General features: G+C 39.8%; 1 pseudogene; it reads left to right on the forward strand.

The window, feature by feature from the left end:
• Positions 1–3,068: 3,068 nt before the first annotated feature.
• LOC143646292 (transcriptional enhancer factor TEF-5 pseudogene) lies at positions 3,069–4,433 on the forward strand (annotated as a pseudogene).
• Positions 4,434–22,264: the final 17,831 nt, after the last annotated feature.

The following is a 22,264-nucleotide window of genomic DNA, read 5'->3' on the forward strand; positions in this document are numbered from 1 at the left end:
GCCTTGAGACCTTTGTACATTTCCTAATCTCACTAAGCCTCAGGTTCCTGTCCTTTAGAATAAGTATGCCTGTCAGAGAGTTGTTGGGAAAATTAAATAAAGGAATGCATGCACAGTACTTAGCACCGCATACAAAGTCAAGAAAGGTTAGTGCCTCTCATAGTTGTCATTTTGCACATAATGATTGTATGGGATTTCTACTTTATCCTGAGATGGCCTTGGTCCTGGCCCTGAGCCTGTAGCCATGTTTTGCTCATTTAGGTTCCCTTAGTGCTCTCCAATGAAGGCTGTAAATGGAGAATTAAGAAACAAAATAGTCACTAATTTTGTTCACCTTGGCCCCAAACAGAGTTAGTTATTCTGGGGAGGATTTTACTGTTTCCTGTTCTATGTCTTTTGGTTGTAGTCTTGAATATGTGTTATCATCTTAGTTTAAATGGGAAATCAGTTTTGCATGCAAATCAATGCCAGAAGGTTAGTTTGAGCTAAAGGTATTTTCTTGTTTGAGTTCCTCCAACCTTGCATCAGAAGATCTTGTTACCAGGGTGCACTCTCCTCACCTGATTTTAAAGGCATGACTTTGTTTGAACCAATGCTCATTCAGATTCCAAGTGTTCTGGTTAATAGCATGTGTCAATTTAGCTAGGTTAGACTGATTGTTACTGTGAAAATATCTTGTAGATGCATTTACATCTATAATTTGTTGACGGTATCTATGGCTGATTGCATTTGTAATCAACAAAGGAGATTGCCCTCAGCAGTGTGGGGAGCCTCTTCATCCAACCAATTGGAACTCTTAAAAGCCACAACTGAGTATTTCAGAGATTAGAAAGAAGAATATCTGCCTAAACTTCATTTGGCTAGCTTCCCCTTAGGAATTAAGCCACAATTTCATCATTACCTTTATTGGAGTTTCCAGCTTGTGGCCTCCTCTACAGAATTCAGATTTACCAGCCCCCAGGGTCCTATGAGCCAATTCCTTATAATAAATCTCATGCTATATCCTGTCAGTTCTGCTTCTCTGGAGAACCCTGACTAATACACCAAGTGTCCCCATTTGCTAGAAAGGAATGGAAACTCTTTGCAGTTGCACAGCTGCATTGCAAACATCTAATTGCACATCCTTTGGCAACAAAAGACTCTCACTTGAGGTTGAGGTTGGTGTAGGCACTGACCCAATTTGCACCGCCTGAGTGACAAGTGGTCAGACAAGTTCCTTGGACCTCCTGTTCTTTCTATTCGTAATGGAATATTTTACTCCATTCTTTGAGTACTAGACTTAGTGTTTGGAAACTGTAAAATAGCTTCCCCTGGGTTTCCCTTGCGTTTGGATATGACTTCTCTAAAGCTAAAGCTGTGCACCTTTCGTAGCCTCTCTGTGCTTCTGGTCTCATTGGACATGGCCTTTATGCAGAAGATTCTCCCCACCAACTGGCATGAGACTGTGCACTACGGGGCAAGCAGATTGGCATGAGTTGGAAAACTCAGCTGGGCAAGAAATGCCACGTGTGCTTATCTCTTTAAATCAAATTAAATCCTACTCTACCTCCAGGCAGACTGGGGGTTGGGGGGGCGGATTCAAAGGCAGTCCTCATAGAGGCTCCCTTCTCTCCTACCCCATTCCCCACTCCCACCCCCACCCCCAGGGCTCTCATACATTCAGAGAAATCCCTTTTGTCTTTAATCAGTTCACTCAGCTTGACTGTTCGTTTGAAGGCTGGGGACTTTGGTGCTTGTCAGCCGCCACCTTTGCCAAGGCCGGGTGAAGCCAGATGTCTCGGTAGGTGTGCTACTCCCTTCCGACCCTGGGGCAGTATGTGGGAGCAGACTGGGGATCCCCATTCCTCAGGGGACACACAGAGCCTGTCTACTCTCTAGTCTGGGGAGCTACCTCAGTCTACTTCTCTGACTCCGTCTTACTTCTCTCTTCCCTGCCTTAGTCTCTTCAACATGAACTCTTTTACCAGAAAACAAAAGTTAAAGAAGAATGTTTTTTAGGTGACAACTTCTGCTTCCTGCTGTATAACACATACCTCCCCTGAGGCAAGGGAGCCTGCCCATCTTCTTGGAATGGGTGGTAACTTAGAAGGAAGACAGGGCAAAAATATCTTGCTACCTTACTTCTTACTACTGAATTACCATACTTCAACATAAAGAAATTTAGGCCCTTTCCAAGTTTTCTCTTTTTTTTTTTGGCTCCTATAAATGAGGGAGTAATGAACATCCTGTACACATATTTGTTCACTTATTTATGATAATCTCTTTAGGGTAAATTCCTAGAAGCAACATTAATGGGTCAGAGGATATGCATAAATAATATTTTTAATAAATGGTAAGATAACCTTCCAAAAAATTCCAGCCCTTTATGTTCCCACTAACAAGACATGATTGTTTATTTTCCTACATCTTTGTTAAACTGAGTTTTGTCCATTTTTAAAAACTTTACCAAATTGATATGCAGTTTAAAAATCAGCTTTTGTTTGCATTTCTTGATAATCAGCAAGGCAAAACATCTTTTTTTTTTCCATACATTATTCAGCCATTTTAATTGACTATTTATATGCTGTTTATTTGTTTGATGGGTAGTCTTTTTTTAATTTATTCATAAGACTTTTGATATAGCACAGAAATCTATTAGCTCAAAATAGACCTCACTGTCCCTGAGGGATAAGAGAACACCGAAAACCCCATAAAATTAGCCAGTTTCACCCTCAACTAAACGGGGCAGTCACTGAGGAACTTCACCTGCCACCTGAATCTCCCAAGCTGGAAGAGACAAGTGGTCACCTGGGAGTCCCATCGTCCAAGACCACATGGGCCCACACTGCATTCTCTCCACCTGCTGTATTCAATTCTCGAGGGAAAATGTGCTGCTAAAAACCTCCATGCCACACAAACTTTCCTTCTCCCTCAGTCCTTTCTAGGAGCCCAGCACGTCCCACTCCACCCCAGCTCGTCCTGCACATTCCGGCCAGCCCCCTCCCCATGACCCACCTTCCCAGACCCCCATCGCAGCTCCCTTGGGCTGGGTGGAGTGGGTTGGCCTGAGCGACCCCAAGCTCAGACCCGTGGGCTCAGGCCCAGATCCCAGAGCAACCAGCATAATAGCATCCAATAGCTGGAAAATAGCAACCAATAGCTGGAATGTCAGCAGCAACCCTGGGGTCACCCAGGAGGTCTGGACGAGGGGTGGACAATGCAGAGGGCGTTTGAAGCCTGGACATCTAACAGAGGTTCCAAGAGACCCTGACCAACTACAGGCCCTGTGATCAACCCTAGACCATCCTGTCAGACGAAGGCACAATGTATGGTCGGAATTAATTGATTTCCCACTACATTAAATTGAGGACTGGGAAGACTGGGCAAGAAAACAGGTATCCAGCCACAAACGGGTTCTAGCTTGGAGGAAGGAGCAGGAGCACCAGGCTGATGTCAAGGCCATGAGCGTGAACCAAGTTTCCAAGGACAAATCCCTCCAGGCATGGCGTCCATGTCGTCTGCCTAGATTGTCTCCACCAGTGTCCTGCACAGTATGTGCAGCCCACCTTCCCTCGGGCCCAGGTCGCTGTCCTCCATTCCTCATGGTTCTGGAGCAGCCCAGACTCCTGGACAGCATCCTGGACCCTCTCAGGACATCAAGCCCTATGCACAGCCAGCCTACCCTATCCAGCCACCCCTGCTGCCCACCCACAGCATCTATGAGCCCCTGACCCCCACTCCACCCCCCACCCTGACCCCACCCCAGCTGGGATGGCAGGAGCCCCACCCACGAGCATCTTCACCTCCTCCTGGCTGTGACTCCTTTAGTATTTTGCCTTCAAGGAGGTTCGATGAGCCCCTGAAATGTATAGGAAATACCTTCTTATGTACATTAGTCAGATGAACCTGCCTTCTCAGACCCACCCCCGGAAGCAGTCAACATGCAACAGACCTACAAAAAGTTTCTGAAGAAGTGGGGTCTGATGATTTATGAGAAGGGGCCCCTACTGTGTTGTTCCTTGCCAAGTTCTGGTCAGACCTCAACAGCACCACCCAGGAAGGCTCAGGAAACTTCTATGGGGTCAGCTCCCAGTGGGCCAGCTCCCAGTGCAGCTCAATAATAACATGACCATCAGCATGTCCAACAAGGGGTGCTCCTTTTGGCAAGCAGGTGGTGGAATAGGTGGAGACAGAGTGTGCCAGGTTGGAGAATGGTGCTTCATTTGCTGTATCCACCGTTCACCATATGAGAGTGCATAATCAACGCTGTGTACAAGCTGAAACACTTGCCAGAGAAATACATCATGGACAGTGTCCTGGAGAACTTCACCATCCAGCTGTTGGTCACAAGCTGAGACTCCCAGGAGACCCTGCTCATCATTGCTTTCTTCTTGGACATGTCCACCAGCGAGCATGGGGCCCAGCACCATATTTACATGCTTGTCGAAGACTAGGGTGCTCCATGCCCCAGCCCCCACCAGGATCCAGGAGGGGCATCTTCTCCACACTCCCACCTGGAACCCCCAGTGACCTCAGAGGTGAGGGTGGAAGGATACTTTTAGACTCAGGCATGTTGCCAATGCCCCCACCACCACCACCACAGGGAAGTGTGACCGGCAGGTGAGGGTGGAATGGAGGTGGAGGGAATCAGAGTGAAAGGGCCCCAGGAAGAAGAGTGTCAGGTTGGGGCTGGATTGAGGAAAGAAAGGCCCACACTTATTTTGTACCTGCTGCATACCAGGCAGTGCCAGACCCCTGGTAGAGCTTGTGCCATCTTCAGACCCTGCGAGGTAAGCATGGGTGTCAGCTTCAGATGAAATCTAAGACTTAGAGAAATTGAGGGGCCTACAAGAAGGATGAGCAGAGTTGAGTTCTCAGGACCACCTGTCCCCAGAGCCTAGGTTTACCTACATCCTGGAGGAGGGGCTAACCACAGGGGCTCAGGGGCTCGAGTCTGCACTATGGGGCTGGAACCGCTGGGAGTAAGGAGTCAAGACTCCTCGATGATCTAATTAAAGTTTCCAACATTCACTACTGAATAGGGATTAGAAGGAACAGCTGCTTTTACAAAATGGGATTAGGATTAAAACGTGGCTTTTCTAGGGTACACGCATTCTTTCAAGCTGCCACAAAACCCAACCTAGGTTTTATAGCATGTACTGTCTATGTTTTTCAGTATTTTAAAAATCCAGCTATGATGGGTTGTATCATAAATGTGGTATGGGGCTGGGGAAGAAAGCCTTATGGCCCGTCTCCTGCTCAAAACCAAACAAATAAACAAAAGAATTAAAGTGATTTGTTTGAGGGGAAAAGAAATTAACAAACCTCCATGCCCACCTGGAGAGCCTGGAGCTTGGAGTGGGTTGTGCTGGCCACAAAGAGCAGTTTGTGGGGCAACTGTCTTTTTTTAAGGCAATGTGTAAATCATTACCTTAAGGTTGGGTTCTTAATCCTCCTCATGCCACAGACCCACTGGGCAGTCTTCAAAGTCTGTTTGGACCTCTTTTTAGATAAGGCGTAATATACATACAATAAATGCAAAGGATTACAAAAGAAATCAGTAACATTAAAATATGCTTGCCAAAATATTTTCAAAACCAAATTAGTGAATAGTAATATGCATATGTACATAGGTGAATATGTATTTCTTCATTAGCATATCAAATAGTAAAACCTAGCTGGGAGTCTTACAGCCACCATAGATTTCAAAGTGTGAGGGTAAGTGATACTGCCACAGCTATCACATAATATAAAAACATAAAAAAGTAATAATCATCCCTTATAGACTTAATCTTTTTCTCTTTAAACATTTTTTTAAAAGTTACCCTTTCTATGTGACAACAACATCTCTTTGCATTTGTGTTACTCATGATCATTTCTCCGTGTGTGACTTTTCCTGTTGGGCAGAATCTCTTCTGGCTTTCTTGGAGTTTTTATTCAGAATCATTCCAAAGGCATTTTTTGCTTTCTGATGCTTTTACCATCATGAGACCCTCTAACTAAGCAACTAGTTCCTTAACTAGAATATTGTCTATTATGACTATCTTGTTTATAGTTAAAATTCAATTTTATATTCTATATTTTAAAGAAAGTATTGTTGAGAGAAATTATGTTTTAAATATCATCGCTGTATATTCATGGGAACAATGGAAATTACCAGTGTGTGCCTTTGAACAAATGTCCCCTCCCTTCTGGGCCCCTCCCACACCCCTGCCTTCATCATGTTTACTTGTACTATTTCAGATGCCACCTCACAAGTCACTTATTCATAGAGCTAATAAGCCCCTTGTTTTTGTTATCATGATGTATCACAGTTTGTAATTGTATAGGAATTTGTTTATTTTCTTGCTAGATTCTAAGTTCCTTGATGACAGTGGCCATATTTGCTTTGCTTGCTTTAATAGTCCTAGTACCTAATTCAGAACATGGCACAGAGTAGGAGTTCCATAAATTTGCATTGACTAAACAACCATTATCTCTGACAAGGGAGGCAGCATAACATCAAATTATGATCTTGGGGGGTGGGCAACAGTGTCTCAGTGGCAGAGTTCTTGTCTGCCATGCCATAGACTCGAGTTTGATTCCTGGTGCCTACCCATGTAAAAATAAAATAAAATAAAATTATGAGCTTGGGTAAAAATCAGAATGCCTATGTCTAAATCTGGCTATACCCTAAGAGTTACTTCTGGGGGACCTCTTTTGTTGCCCAGATGTGGCCTCAGTCTCTCTAAGCCCAACTCTGCAAGTGAAATCATTGCCCTCCCCCCTACATGGGACATGACATCCAGGGGTGAAAGTCTCCTGGGAAACATGGGAGAGGACTCCCAGGGATGAATCCAGACCTGGCATCATGATATCAACATTTACATCCTTACCAAATGGAGGAAAAGAAGTGTAATTAATAAAGTATCAGTGGCAGAGAGAGTTCAGTGTCAAGAGGCTACTCTGAGGTTGCTCTTATGCAAGCTTCAGGTAGACCTTGCTACCTATCATAACCTGCCAACCCCCAACCAGGACCATTCCAGCCAATCCTAAAGAACACCTAGGGCAATATATAAGATTCCACAAGGGTTCCATGCACTAGAGTAACTTTCCAGAAACCTACAATCTCTAGATGGGTCCCTGGTCCAGATAAGTCCCGAAACCCAGAGGGCCCAACCTCTCCAGAACATCAGATTGTTCCATCTCCCTACCCCATATTAGTGACAGACCCTTCCAATATCAAAAGTTTAGAATTGCCATAGCTCGAACACCCCTAAAGAGAGGGTTGAAAAGATTAAAGGTGATGATGGAGTTATACAGAGAAGGTAGGGTTTAACAAATGAATATGAATGCTGAATCATTAAATTGATATTTTAGGCTCCAGTATCTTAGAAGAGCTAGAAGTAAAAACCTAAAATTGTGAAATTGTAACCCATGTCGAAGTCTGGAATATGTTCTACATCTAATGGTGGTGCTGTGCTTGGAAATTTATAGCTTTTTTGTATATATGTTATCGCTCACAAAAAAAAAAAAGGAAAAAAAATCAATTGTGATGATAGAAAAGTTTTTAAGCCTTCTAGCCTCCTATATCTGGAGCAGCTATAAGGAAAAATAAGAAAGGATCATATGATAGCCCATGACAAACTCTGGGATCTGGCTTGTAACCACTTTTTGAAGAGTGTTTTGAAAACCATTGCTTTTTTATTCCTTTACTTTGTATATATGTTATACTATATGATAAAAAAAGTTTAAAAGAAAAAGAAATCTGGCTGTACCACTTTTTAGCTGTATGACTAAAGGAAAGTTACTAAATTGTCAGTGCCTCATTTTCCTTGTCTATAAGATGGGGATAACAACAGCTATAGCACAGGTTTTATGAGGATTAAGTAAAAATATGTTCACAAGAACTCAGAGAACATTGGCTATCAGAACTCAATGAATGTTGACTATCAGAACTCAACCAACGTTGGCTATCAGCATCATGATCATCATTGGAGAGGGAGTTGCTAGAAGGAAATAAAGACAAGGCCTGGAAAACATTCAAAATCTCACTTCACATCAAGTTCTTTCTTGCATCCAGTTAAATGAAGAAAAAGAAAATGTTCAAACAGAAGGAAAGCTTCAAGGAAGTCATGTTTGGCAAATGTTCCTTTCAGCATGAACTCTCTGGCAGGTAAGAAGCAGACACACACCCCTTCCTTTCAAAACACATGAGCTCTCTCTTCCTTTGGCCAAAAATGCTTCCATTGAGAAAAAGCTGCTTGGTCGCAAGTGAAATTATAAAAATGCCAGAAACTTTCTGATGTAGCAGCTCATTTCTGGCAGTGTCACAGCTAGATTGAGTAGAAGAATTATAGGGACAATGGGCTTGCATTGAAACTTGCATTTTCATAAAAACTTCTGGCTGGAGCTATCGAACATCTGATCCCAAATTAATGCCAAATGCCATAATGCGACAACCACCATCATCTTTGATGATGCTACCGTCATCTACCATCAGCACGGAGATAACCATGGAGAGTTTATTCTTTGGTCTATGAGCCATTTCTCTACCCCAAAGAATGCCTGCTAAATATATTTGTGCTTAGCACCACATTTCTTTGGGAAAGAAAAATTAGCCCAAAATATTATCAACTCTTCAACCAAGGGAATGAGCAGTTCGTGACCACTGGAATAAGGAGTGTATATTAGGTGTGATTTACACATAAAATGAACTCTCTGTTCTTCCACTTATCATCCCATCACATCAGAATTCTTCCATAAAAACCTCCAGCCAAACAACAACCTTCCTCTGCCTCTTTGAGAGGCCCTGCCCCCCCTTCCTGAAAACTCCTTTAGGACACTGCCTTCTGGAAACCTGACCTGATCCTGGAAGGACACCAGAACGGCTCAAACACAGTACTCAGAAGACCCCAGTGTTGTTGCGATGACTTGTCAGTGCCTTAGGCATTTCTGGTAATAAACAGCTTCATGTTCTGAAGTAGAAGGAAGCCAGGCCTGGAAATACCATTCTGCAATCAGGAAGAGTGGTTACAACAGGAATAGATACAGCAAGACCACAAAAGGAAAAAAATAAATCTATCTGGGCACGCACTGGAAGAAGTAGCAGCAAAACTTAAATCTTCTTTCAGAATCCTGGCTTTGCTTGAAAACAGAAGGTGGTTTTAATCATGAAGTAGCAAAGGAATAGGAGGTAGGGCCTCATCATCGTTTAAGTAGCTCTTTCTCGTTTGTATTTGCACTCAGCACAATTCAGAGTGGGTGGTGGTAGGGCTGAGCAGGCTCCAGAAAGACTGGGACAAAAGGCAGTTTCCTGCCGCAGGGAGCCATGGGGCACTTCCCGTGGGAAGGACTCCCTGGAAGTCATGGACGTGCACAAGTAGCCACCACTCTACAATGCAACTGTCCTGGCCTTCCTCAGAGCAGAGGCTTTTGAACCGGAAGCGTCCATTTCTAAATCAATCAAGGGGAGACTTCAGTCTGCCCACCTGCAAATTGTCATTCCTAGAGATAAAGAATTGGAGTCTCACTTAAGGCAACAATTGCTTCTAAGGAAGAAAAAATAACAGAAAGGACTTAGATATCTGGATTTCTTGTCAGCTCAAAACTGTAAATATTTGAATGGTCTCCAGTGTCCATGAGTCTAATGAATTGCATAGCTATGAAAACCACAATTTTACTTTTCTGTCACTTTATTTAAGTACGTTAGAAGTTTAACAACTTTCTTAGAAAGCAACTTTCCACATTTGTGTGTTAAATATATTAAGGTGTTAATGCAACTTTGAAGAACCAACTGATTCTGAAGTAGTGAGTCTTAACTGAGTATTTTTCAAGGTGATGCTGAAGTAGTAGCAACAAACAGGGCATTTTGCACAGATTGATTTCTATGCTAGTAGATATGACACTCATCCAAAACTTCAAAAGAAGGAAGAAGAGGAGATAAGGAGGTAGGGAAGGGAGTAGAGAGACCAGGATGGGGAGAGCACATTTGAAAACAAGGTGATATGAGATACAATTTAGAAGTTGGTGAAGAGAGTGATCTTGTGAGAAAGAACAGACATTTTCCCAGCAAGCCAGTAAGGATACTGAAGCAGCTCAAAGTAAAATGGGGATGTTTACATGAATTTACTCTTGGAGGTACGGAATGTTAGAGTAAGCATGCTTTGGTCATCTGTGGGCAGAGTTTCATAGCATGCTGGAACTTGGTCTCAATGAAATAAAGATAAGAAAGTACCTCATTCCTGTGAGCTGGGCCCAGCTGACATGTAGCCCTATAACAGCTGGTGACCTCTCTGGGCAGGGAACTTTTGTAGTGCCCCCAAACATCATTCAATTCACTAAATGTTAAAGAACACAAATGCAAAAATCATTTTTTAAATATCTGTTTCAGGAGCCCAGAATAGGAATGAAGGCCTTTAATTCTGTACAGCTTAATGTAATGCCTGGATACATCCCAGAGTATATTAAGCAGACAATCAAAAACTATTGGCAAAGTCCCTTGAGGGATGGAAGAAAAATTATGGAACTATTAAACTTCATCACTGAGGAGACCCAGATACTGTGCCAAACATTAGGGACCTCCAAATCAATAGGTCAATCCCTTGATCTTGAGGCCTGCTCTTATGAAGCTTATGTATGTAATGGAGAAACTTAGCTAGTGTACCTATAGGTCACCTCCGGACGACCTCTTTTGTTATTCAGATGTGGCCTCTCTCTCTTTAAGCCGAACTCTGCAAGTGAAACCACTGTCCTCCCCTCTACATGGGACATGACATCCAGGGATGAAAGTCTCCCTGGAGGCATGCGAGATGATTCCCAAGGATGAAACTGGCCCTGGCACCGTGGGATCAACAATGTCATCCTGACAAAAAGGGGAGAAAGAAGTGTAACAAATAAGGTATCAATGGCTGAGTGTATTCAAATAGAGTTGAGAGGCTACTCTGGAGGTCACTTTTATGCATGCTTCGGTTAGATATTGCTACCTATCATTACTTGCCAAATCCCAAACAAAACCGTTCCTGCCAATCCTAAAGAATACCGAGGGTTTATATAATATTCTACAAATGTTCATGCACTAGGGTAACTTTCCAAAACCTACAATCTCCAGATGGGTCCCTGGACCAGATAAGTCCTGAAATGCAGAGGGACCAGACTCTCTAAAACATCAAGTAGTTCCATCCCCCATCCATATTATTGACAGATCCTTCCAGCATGAAAAAGTTAGAATAGGCATAGCCCAAATACATCAAAGGTTATGGTGAAATTATACAGAGAAGGACAGGTTTAACAAACGAATATGAGTGCTGAATCATTATGCTGATTTTTTTTTAGCCTCCAGTACCTTAGAGAAGCTAGAAATAAAAACCTAATTCTGGAATTGTAACCCATATCAAACTCTGAAATCTGTTCTACAACTAATTGTCATGATGTACTTTGAAATTAATTGCTAGTATCCAGAATTTATAAAGAGATTATTCAACTCAACAACAAAAAGACAGCCAACCCAATTACAAAATGGGAAAAAGACTTAAACAGACACCTACCAGAAGAAGAAATACGGATGGCCAAGAGGCACATGAAGAGATGCTCAATGTCCCTGGCCATTAGAGAAATGCAAATCAAAACCACAATGAGATATCATCTCACACCCACCAGAATGGCCATTATCAACAAAACAGAAAATGACAAGTGCTGGAGAGGATGCGGAGAAAGAGGCACACTTATTCACTGTTGGTGGGAATGTCAAAGGGTGCAACCACTGTGGAAGGCAGTTTGGCGGTTCCTCAAAAAGCTGAATATAGAATTGCCATACGACCCAGCAATACCATTGCTAGGTATCCACTCAAAGGACTTAAGGGCAAAGACACAAACGGACATTTGCACACCAATGTTTATAGCAGCGTTATTTACAATTGCAAAGAGATGGAAACAGCCAAAATCTCCATCAACAGAAGAGTGGCTAAACAAACTGTGGTATATACATACGATGGAATATTATGCAGCTTTAAGACAAGATAAACTTGTGAACCATGTAATAACATGGATGGACCTAGAGAATATTATGCTGAGTGAATCCAGCCAAAAACTAAAGGACAAATACTGTATGGTCCCACGGTTGTGAACGGACATTCGAGAATAAACTTGAAATATGTCATTGGTAACAGAGTTCAGCAGGAGTTAGAAACAGGGTAAGACAATGGGTAATTGAAGCTGAAGGGATACAGATTGTGCAACAGGATTAGATACAAAAACTCAAAAATGGACAGCACAATAATACCTAATTGTAAAGTAATCATGTTAAAATACTGAATGAAGCTGCATCTGAGCTATAGGGTTTTTTTTTGTTTTTGTTTGCTTGTTGGTTTGTTTGTTGTTGTTGTTTTTTACTATTACTACTACTTTTATTTCTTTTCTTTATATTAACATTTTATATCTTTTTCTGTTGTGTTGCTAGTTCCTCTAAACTGATGCAAATGTACTAAGAAACAATGATCATGCATCTATGTGATGATGTTAAGAATTACTGAGTGCATATGTAGAATGGTATGATTTCTAAATGTTGTGTTAATTTCTTTTTTTTCTTTCCGTTAATAAAAAAAAAAAAAAAAAAAAAGAAATTAATTGCTTTTATGTATAAATGTTACTTAAATAGAAGCATAACAGAGGAGATAGGGTTTAACAAATGAGTATGATTGCTGAATCATTATATTGATATTTCTTTTGGCCTCCAGTGTCTTGGAGCAGTTAGGAAGAAAAAACAAAAAATTTTGGAGCTGTAAAACCCATATCAAACTTTAAAATCTGTTCTATAACTACTTTTTAAAATGTACATGGAAATTTATTGCTTTTTTTGTATATGTGTTATATTTCACAATAAAAAAAAAGTTAAAAAAATCTGTTTCTCTTCAAATTTGAATTGAATTTCCTTTTGCAATGTAAGCTACATTCCTACCAGTTCTAAAATTTACAGCTCCACCTGTTAGGGAGTTATGTAAGACCAAAGTATCAAACGAAATGCATTTTTCCCCTGGCTGCATAGTTCCTGAATGGAATGGCAATGCAATTGAAACATTGCCTGCCTACTCTACTTGCTCTCACACTGCTACCTCTCCTAACAAAAAAAGGTCACTTTGGCAGAAAACAAAAAGTAAAAGAAGGACATAAGAAATGCTGGTGGACTCAAATGTAAAATATCCAAGCATTTTAAAAAAGAAAGTTGCAAGTAACTAAAAGAGGTTAAAATGGAACCAAATAGGCTGAATAATAGGCTAAAATAGAAACCAAGTAGTTTGAAGTAGGTTAAAGTGGTTGTAGTTAAAAGTCTCCTTAACTCTAGAATACATTCAGTACATTAACAAATATACTTCATTATAGTCAGCACCATATTCTACTGTCATTATTTCTGAATGTATGTCATTCTATTGGTCTTTTAGCCCCTTTAGGACTTTTCAGATTTGCCTCCCCAGTTCCTACATACAGTAAGGCCTAATAATTCCACATGTATGAATAAATATTATTTTAAAATGTGACTTTGGTCATATACATAGTCTAAATATCTGTAGAACACTAGACATGAGGTAATTATGACCTTTGAAAGTAACCTTCAGAGATGTTATGAAGATCAAACAAGTTTATCTTGCCCAATCCCCATTTTTCCTTGTAGATCCAATTTAATAACAACCACAAACAATAACAACAAAAGCTGTTCAATGTCTGGCAACAGGAGAGGGCAAAGATCTTGTCTCTGTAAACCCTTAGCAACAACTCCAGAATATCTTAGGGGTTTCAGATACCAGTGACCTGCCCTATCCATTTCTGAAAATGTCAGCCAGCAGATTGTTTGTCCTGCCCAGAGTCCAAGTGGGAAATGATGGTAATAAGCCTGCATCCAACTGACTCCACATTTTCCTAGAATAAGCCCAATCAATCACCACTTGGCAAGTTATATTCTCAGGTCCAGGATATACACAGAGGACAGTATGATACAGATTTATAATACCTCACATAAAATACTAGGGAAATTCATCCTTAATGGACAGATCCCATCCCAGTGAGAGGAAGTGGGAGCTAGATAGAAATTCCAAAGAGATAGCAAATGGTGCTGGAATGGCAGCATGATGAGAGGACAAGATGGTCTGCTGGCTTGAAGGAAAACACTTTTCTTTGTGGTGAAACTTGCACTCATTGCATTCTTGGTGTTTCTACTACATTACTCCTCATTTGGGCCTTCCATTTTTTTGGTCTTTGTCATGTATCAAAGAGAGTAAAAGAGAATTCAGCAGAAAACTGTGGGAAGATGGTAGGTAGGGAGCTACAGGACTCAGCCCATCTACCAAAACAAAAATTAAATAGTCAAGAACTGTCTGAAACAACTATTCTGAAATTCTGGAGGCAAGAAAAACACTGGAAACATCCAGGGAAGAGCAGGAGGAAAGGCTGATAAATTACGGTAAAGACTAGAAAATTGTTTTCTCTGCATGGCAGCTACCATTGGCATCTATCTGCCACTTTGTCCCAGGCTACTGTGGGACCCATTTGTGGTTGACTGCTAGTAACAGAAAGGGACAAAAAATCCTCTTCCCCAAGACCAGGGATGGGTGCGGTTGATCAGTGATCATGGCTTTTGATTACTGAACTGGACTTCTGGGGGCTTAGCTCTGAGGGTAGCCTTCGTATCATATCACCCAGACAGAGGTGGTGGCAGCCAGAGTTTGAACCCATCCTAGACAAAGCAGCAATTATTTCAACTTTCCCCAGACCTGGGTTGTGGGAGTAGAGGCTTGAAGACGCCGCCCTTCTTCCAGGCTGTGGGGAACAGTTAGTTGAAGGGTTACATTTGCTGGGCAATCAGGAAAGTTCCGTTCTGGAGAGTCTTCAGAGACGCTCTTGACATCCTTTCTGATGCCCTCGTTAGGGCACATTGGAGGTCTAAACCACTTTGTGGGTCTCTGGCCCTGTTTTGGCTGGAAAAGACTGACTTGAGAAAGTCCTCTCAGGCATCCTCCAAGAATTTGCCCTCCAAGTAAAAGTAAAGCAGCTTGAGACAGGGCAGGCCACAGTGGCTCAGCAGGGAGAATTCTCGCCTGCCATGCCTGAGACCTGGGTTCGATTCCCAGTGCCTGCCCATGCAAAAAAAAAAAAAAAAGTAGCTTGAGACAATGAAAGGAGTATAAAAAATGATAGAGGCGGACAGTCAAATAGCTGGGAAAGGGAGGTCTCGTTCCTGGGAAACAGAGGGACAACCAAGATTCTGTAAACAGGGGAACCCCAAAACAACTAACAAGCAAAAGCCCAAGATAAAACAGAGGTCCAGAAAGACAGGGAAACCCTGCATACTGCATCGACCGTGGGCAGACCTTCCTAACAGGAGGGCTGAAGCACAAGAAAATTAGTCAAAAGGCAGAGATTGGGAGAATGGATGCAAAGAAAAAAAAGGCATGACCCAATGATATGCTATCTACAAGAGACTCATCTTAAACTCAAAGTTGCAAATAGGTTGAATGCCATGCAAGTAGGAACCAAACTAGAACTGGGGTAGCTATACTATTAACAGATAAAATAGACTTTGAGTAAAAAACAGTTGTGGTGGACAAAGATGGTAATTGTATACTGAAGAGGGAGACAATTCAATTTAAGACAGAAAATCAATAACAAAATACAAGACTTGGATGATACTCTAAACCAACCATACCTAACAGACATATACAGACATATTTCACACAACAAAAAACAGAGTACACATTCCTCTCAAATGCCCATGAAGAATTCTCTAAGATAGATTATATGCTACGTAACAAAACAAGTCTCAATAAATTAAAAAGTTTTGAAATCACACAATGTATAGTCTCCAACATTGTTCACAAAACAATGAAACTAGAAATCAATAACAGAGGGAGAAATTAAAAATTTACAAATATGTGGATATTAAGCCACACACTCTATAAACGGCCAAATGGGATAAAGAGGGCATCAGAACTGAATTAGGAAAATCTTGAAATTAATGAAAATGAAACTATAAAACACCCAAACTTTTAGGATGCAGTGAGGCAGTGCTGACAGGGAAATTTATAGCTCTAAATGCTTACATTAAAAAAGAAGAAAGAGTTCAAATCAAAGACCTAACTTCAAAACTGGAAGAACTACAAAATTAGAGCAAACTAAAGCCAAACTGAACAGGATAAAGGGAAGAACAAAGATTAGAGTGGAGATAAATGGAACAAAAAATAAAACAAAAAAAAATAGAATAAACACAACCAAAAGTTGTTTCTTGGCCAGGTTCAATAAAATTGACAAACTTTTAGCTCTATTAACAAACAAAAAAAGAGAAGACACAAATAACTAAAATCAGAAATGAAAAGGGACATTACTACAGACCCTGTGGAAATAAAAAGGAATATAAGAGGACACTATGAACAATTGTATGCCAATAAATTAGGTAACCTAGATGAAATGGACACATTTTTAGAAACACACAAACTACCTACACTGACTCAAGAAAAAATAGATCTCAAAAACCAATTACTAGTAAAGAGATTGAATCAGTAGTCAAATACCTACCAATAAAGAAAACCCAGGTCCAGATGGCTTCACAGCAGAGTTCTACTGAACATTCCCAAAAGACTTAACTCCAATTCTGCTCAAACTCTTCCTAAAAATTGAAGAGGAGGAAGCAATTCATGCTTCATTTTATGAGGCCAGCATCACTCTCATAACAAAGCCAGATAAAGATACCACAAGAAAAGAAAACTACACTAATATCTCTTATGAACATAGATGCAAACTCCTCAACAAAACAATAGCAAACAAAATCCAACAGCATATTAAAAGAATTATACAGCATGATAAGTGGGATTTATCCCTGTTATGCAAAGTTGATTTTGCATTAGAAGATCAATTAATGTAATACACCACATTAACTGAATGAAGGGGAAAAAAACCACATGATCATCTCAACTGATGCAGAAAAGGCATTGATAAAATACAACACTCTTTCTTGATAAAAAACATGTAGAACACTGAGAATGGAAGGAAACTTTCTCAACATGATAAAGCTCATATATGAAAAGCCCGCAGCTAACATCTGACTTAATGGTGAAGGACTGAAAGCTTCCCTCTGAGATCAGAATTAAGACCAGGTTGACCACTGTCACTCTGTTATTCAGCATGGAACTGGAACTTCTTGCCACAGCAATTAAGCAAGAAAAAGAAATAAAAGGCACCCAAACTGGAAAAGAAGAAGTAAAACTTTCCCTTTTTTGCATATACAGAAAATCCTGAAAAATATACAACAAAGCTCCTGGAGCTAATAAATGAATTCAACAAAGTGGTGGGATACAAGATCAACACCCAAAAACAATAATATTTCTATACACAAGAATTGAACAATTGGAAAAAGCAATTAAGAAAAACATTCTATTCATTATAGCAACTAAAAAATTCAATATCTAGGAATAAATCTAAAATGGATATAAGGGACTTGTACATGGAAAACTACAAAACACTTTTAAAGAAATTAAAAGTCCTAATAAATGGAAGGATATTCCAGTTTAATGAATTGGAAAATTAAATCTCTTTAAGATGTCAATCATCATCTAAGCAACTTATAAATTCAATGCAACCCCAAAAATTCCAAGAAACTTCTCTGCAGAAATAGAAAAGTTGATCATAAAATTTATATAGAAGGGTAAGGGGCCCAGCATATCTAAAGCCTTCTTGAAAAAGATTAAAGTTTGGATAACTCATGCTTCCCAATCTTAAAACTTATTACAAAGCCACAGTAATCAAATTAACATGCTACCAGCACAAACACAGACATAGAGACCAATGGAATTGAGAGAAATCAACCCTCACACTTATGGCCAACTGATTTTTGACAAGAAGGCAAAGACCACTCAATTGGAAAAGAAGAGCCTCTTCAAAAATTGTTACAGGGAAACCTGGACTTACATTTGCAGAAAAAAAAAGGGAAGACCCCCCTACCTCACATCATATATAAACTCAAAATGGATCAAAGATAAGAGCCAGAACTATCACACTCCTAGAAGAAAATGTAGGGATGCATCTTCAGAAACTTGTGTTAGGCAATGGTTCCTTAGGCTTTACACCCAATGCACAAGCAACAAAACAGAAAACAGATAAATGGGACTTCATCAAAATTGAAAACTTTTGTACATCAAAGGACTTTATCATAAGGAAAATGACAATCTATCTAATGGGAGAAAATATTTGGAAACTGCATAACTGATAAAGGTTTACTATCCAGCATGTATAAATAAATACTTCAACTTAACAATAAAAAGATAAACATCCCAATTTAAAAAATGGGCAAAAGACTTGAACAGACATCTCTCCAAAAAAGATACAAATGGCCAGAAAGCATATGAACAGATACCCAACATCATTAGCTATCAGGGAAATTCAGATCAAAACCAAAATGAGATTTCATTTCACATTCATTAGAACGGCTACTAATTAAAAAATAATAAAATAAAATAACAAGTGTTGGAGAGTATGTGAGGTTTCTCCCTTGGCTGGAAGGGCACACGGCAAACACAGCGTCATCTGCTAGCTTTCTTTCCTGGCTTCCTGTTTCATGAAGCTCCTGGGGAGGTGTTTACCTTCTCCATCTCCAAAGCGCTGGCTGATGGACTCTCTGCTTCATGGTGCTGCAGCATTCTCTGCTCTCTCTGAATCTCCTTCATTCTCCAAAATGTTTCTTCTTTTATAGGACTCCAGAAACTTCTCAAGACCCACCCACATGGGTGGAGACATGTCGTCACCTAATCCAGTTTAACAACCACTCTTGACTAAATCACATCATCCAGGGAGATGATCTGATTACAGTTTCAAACATACAGTACTGAATAGGGATTAGAAGAAATGGCTGCATTTACAAAATGGGATTAGGATTAAAACATGGCTTTTCTAGGGGACATACATCCTTTCAAACCAGCACAACAGACAACAGAATATTATTCAGCCATTAAAAGAAATGACATTCTGGGTCATGCAACATACAGATGAACCTTGAAGATATTATATTGAGTGAAAAAAATCAGACACAAAGGACAAATATTGTATGACCGCACCAATTTTAAACAATTATAAGCAAACTTAGAGAGTCAGAATCTAAAATATAGGTTACCAGGGGACAGTGTGGGGATAAGGAATGAGAAGTTAAGTCTAAAAATATACAAAGCTTCTACTTGAAATGATGGAAATGTTTTGGTAAAGGGTGGTGGTGATGGGAGCCCAACATTAAGAATGCAATCAACAACACTGAAATATACATCTGAATGTGATTACAAAAGGAAATGTTAGGTTGTATATAATGTAACAGAAAAACTTTTTTAAAAAAATTCATAGGCCCACCATCCACAGTGAACCCTAAGTTACACATGGACCTCAGTTGACAGTACAATTATACAAATGGGCTATCATCAGCAGTAACAAATGTTCCACACCAACGCAAGGTGATGGTGACGGGCAGTGTCTGGGAGTCCTGTATTTTATGCATGATTGTTCTGTAAACCCACAACTTCCCTAATAAAGGACATTTCTTTTTTTAAAAAAAGAAGGACTCATGCACTGGAGGGAAGGTTGAACTAGATCACCTTTAGGTCCTTCTACCCCTCAGATCCTTATAGAGGCATCACACTCCTTTTATTGTTTCCCTCTCCTGCTCCAAAGCTGAACATATCCTCTCTATCATCCCCTTGCCCACTAAATGAGAGTCTACCCCTTTTTGCCTGCGTGTACAACCCTCCAAACATAGTCTAACCCTCCTCTTCTGCCTCTTCTGCTCTCTTGACAAGAAACCCTGCCCACTTCTGAATCATGCCCATCTTCTGACATTCAGCTCAAAGTACCTCTTTATTGAATTTCTCTAGCCCATAATAAAATGTCAGTCATCTGAAGTCCCACAGAATGTCTGGTTTGTGGAGAATGTCATGTGACTCGCAACTTTCCATGCTGATATAGGGTTAGAAGGCCTAACTCAAAGGTCCCTTGGTCATTTAATGGTCTGTGGTCTTCCACAAGTGATTTACTAACAAAGCAGAAAGAAATGGGTATACCACTTGGTGAGACATGCCAGACATCTGGGATGGGAGATTGCTCTAATCATATCTTCAACAATTTTATGTTTGGGAACATAAATTATTTTTATAACAAAAGCTATAGAACATGATATTTGACCAAATCGTGGATGAGGATGCCTGCAGAAATTGACTCTGTGTTTTAAGTAATAATGATATTTAATTGGAGATGAGATGATTATCCCCACTAAGGGGAATGGGTCGATAAGAATTTCTGGGATATTGAGATTCCTGTGGTTATGAAATGTATGTTAAAGGATGAAGAAAACTGGCAACACCCTAAATCTGTGCATTATTTACATAATATGGAGAAAATATAAATTGACCATGGAATTCTTGTGAAAAATTAAATGAGACAATGTCTATGAAAGTGTTTGTAAACAGTAAAGTACTATTTAAATGAATCATGAGTATATATAAGGGGTTCCCATTTTCCGAAGTTAATTAGTACCAAAGAAAGACAGCTTAAATGAAATCCACTTAAAACAGGAACCAACATGGACATAGTAAATGGTCTGGAAATAAAAAGTTTGATTTGAGCTTGGCTTTGAAAATTAAAACTAAAAATTATGAAGATAATTTATCTACTTTATGTAAAATCCTTTAGATTATTATTGCAGCTATGTGTTAAATCTTAGGTCAATGAATTAATAAAATGTTGGGGAGTTTCAGTATAATTTTTGCAATAAAATTGTATGATAACACAAACTTCAGTGCATGTTTGGGTTTCTCAATATGCTTATAAAGAAGGTTATTTTTGCAAAAGAATTTTCCAAGGACCTGTCTCTTCTGAAGCTCCAACATGTCTTTGCATTTGTCAATTTTCTCTTCTTCAGTATAGACTGATAAAACTCTTCCAGACTTTCATTTGTCAAGAGCTATATGTCTGAATGAATTTATCTCCAATACCAATTTCTTTGACTTGATGAGATCTTGAATACCTCATAAACTTGTAATTTTACTTGTTTTCTTTTAATTTTTCCCATTGTATTTCCAGTTGTTTACCATGCTGGACAGTAAACAATAGCTATTAGACAAAGACATTGATATTATGAGTGGAGACAGATATTAGAGTTAAGTAAAGAGGAATGTAAGATCAGATCAATTCATTTCATAAATGGCCAACTTAGGGTTTTTGTGTTGTGCTGACTTGCTTGTGTCCGAGAGGCCTTTGATGATGTCTTCTCAAATCATCAGGACCCAAAATCCTAATTTGTATTTCTGATGAGGTCCATCATGATGCCTTTCTAAAATGGTGTTTAGTTATGTTTCACTGTTAAGTAAATGATCGAATGAGTGAGTGAATGAATGAAGGAACTGGAGAAAAAGGGGAACAGCCAACGGCTCTAGGCTCCCACTGTGGAACTCACATTTTAGTAAGAAAGCCACATGCAAGAATAGCTAATCTCAATGAAATAGGATAAGCATAATAGCAGAAATGTAAAGGGATTGAAACTTAGACCCATTTTTTCTATTTATAAAACAGAACCAATTTGCCCACGGATTCATGATGAAAATGTGCAGCTGCTTGCTAGGTCTTAAGTAGAGCTGTAAAGATGCAATGTTTATAAAAATAATATAATTGCAATAATAATGGCACCTATCCTCTACTGAGAAATTATTTTTTGCTGGAGCTGTGTACACATTATATCCACTCTTTTCAGACGAAGAAATCCCAAAGGAACGACAGAGCTGCAGGATAAAGAATGGTTAATAATCTTGGGGCAAAATTTTATTTAAAGGAGGGAAGAATTTTTATTCTTAAAAATCATGGTTAAGATTTTCAACAGTTTTTAGATTTTATATAATTTTTATCTTAAAAATCATATTTTTCAGTAGAACACAAACTAAACATACTTTTAGATAAAACTTGAGTTTTCTATGAAATTTTACTTTTGTAGTAGGTCTTAAGGCCACATTTGCTGGAAATAGCCTCCCCCAACCGCCATCCAACCTTTAGATCCCCAAGGGTACATGTCAATTCTTCTCAGCTGTTAGACGCACTTCAGTTCACTTCGTCTCAAGAAATCTATGACACGTATCATTGTCCTTGTTTTGCATATGAAGAAGCTGAAACTCAGAGAAGTTATGAACAAAAGCTTAAACACTGCTAAGTGACAGGATCCTGTTTTATTCTGAACAGTGTGACCTGTAGGTGAGATGATCCTTTCTATCCCTGTCACTTTCTCCTTTCTGTGCATGTCCAT

This window comes from Tamandua tetradactyla, chromosome 9 (genome assembly GCF_023851605.1).
Source record: "Tamandua tetradactyla isolate mTamTet1 chromosome 9, mTamTet1.pri, whole genome shotgun sequence".
Taxonomy (NCBI): Eukaryota; Metazoa; Chordata; class Mammalia; order Pilosa; family Myrmecophagidae; genus Tamandua; species Tamandua tetradactyla.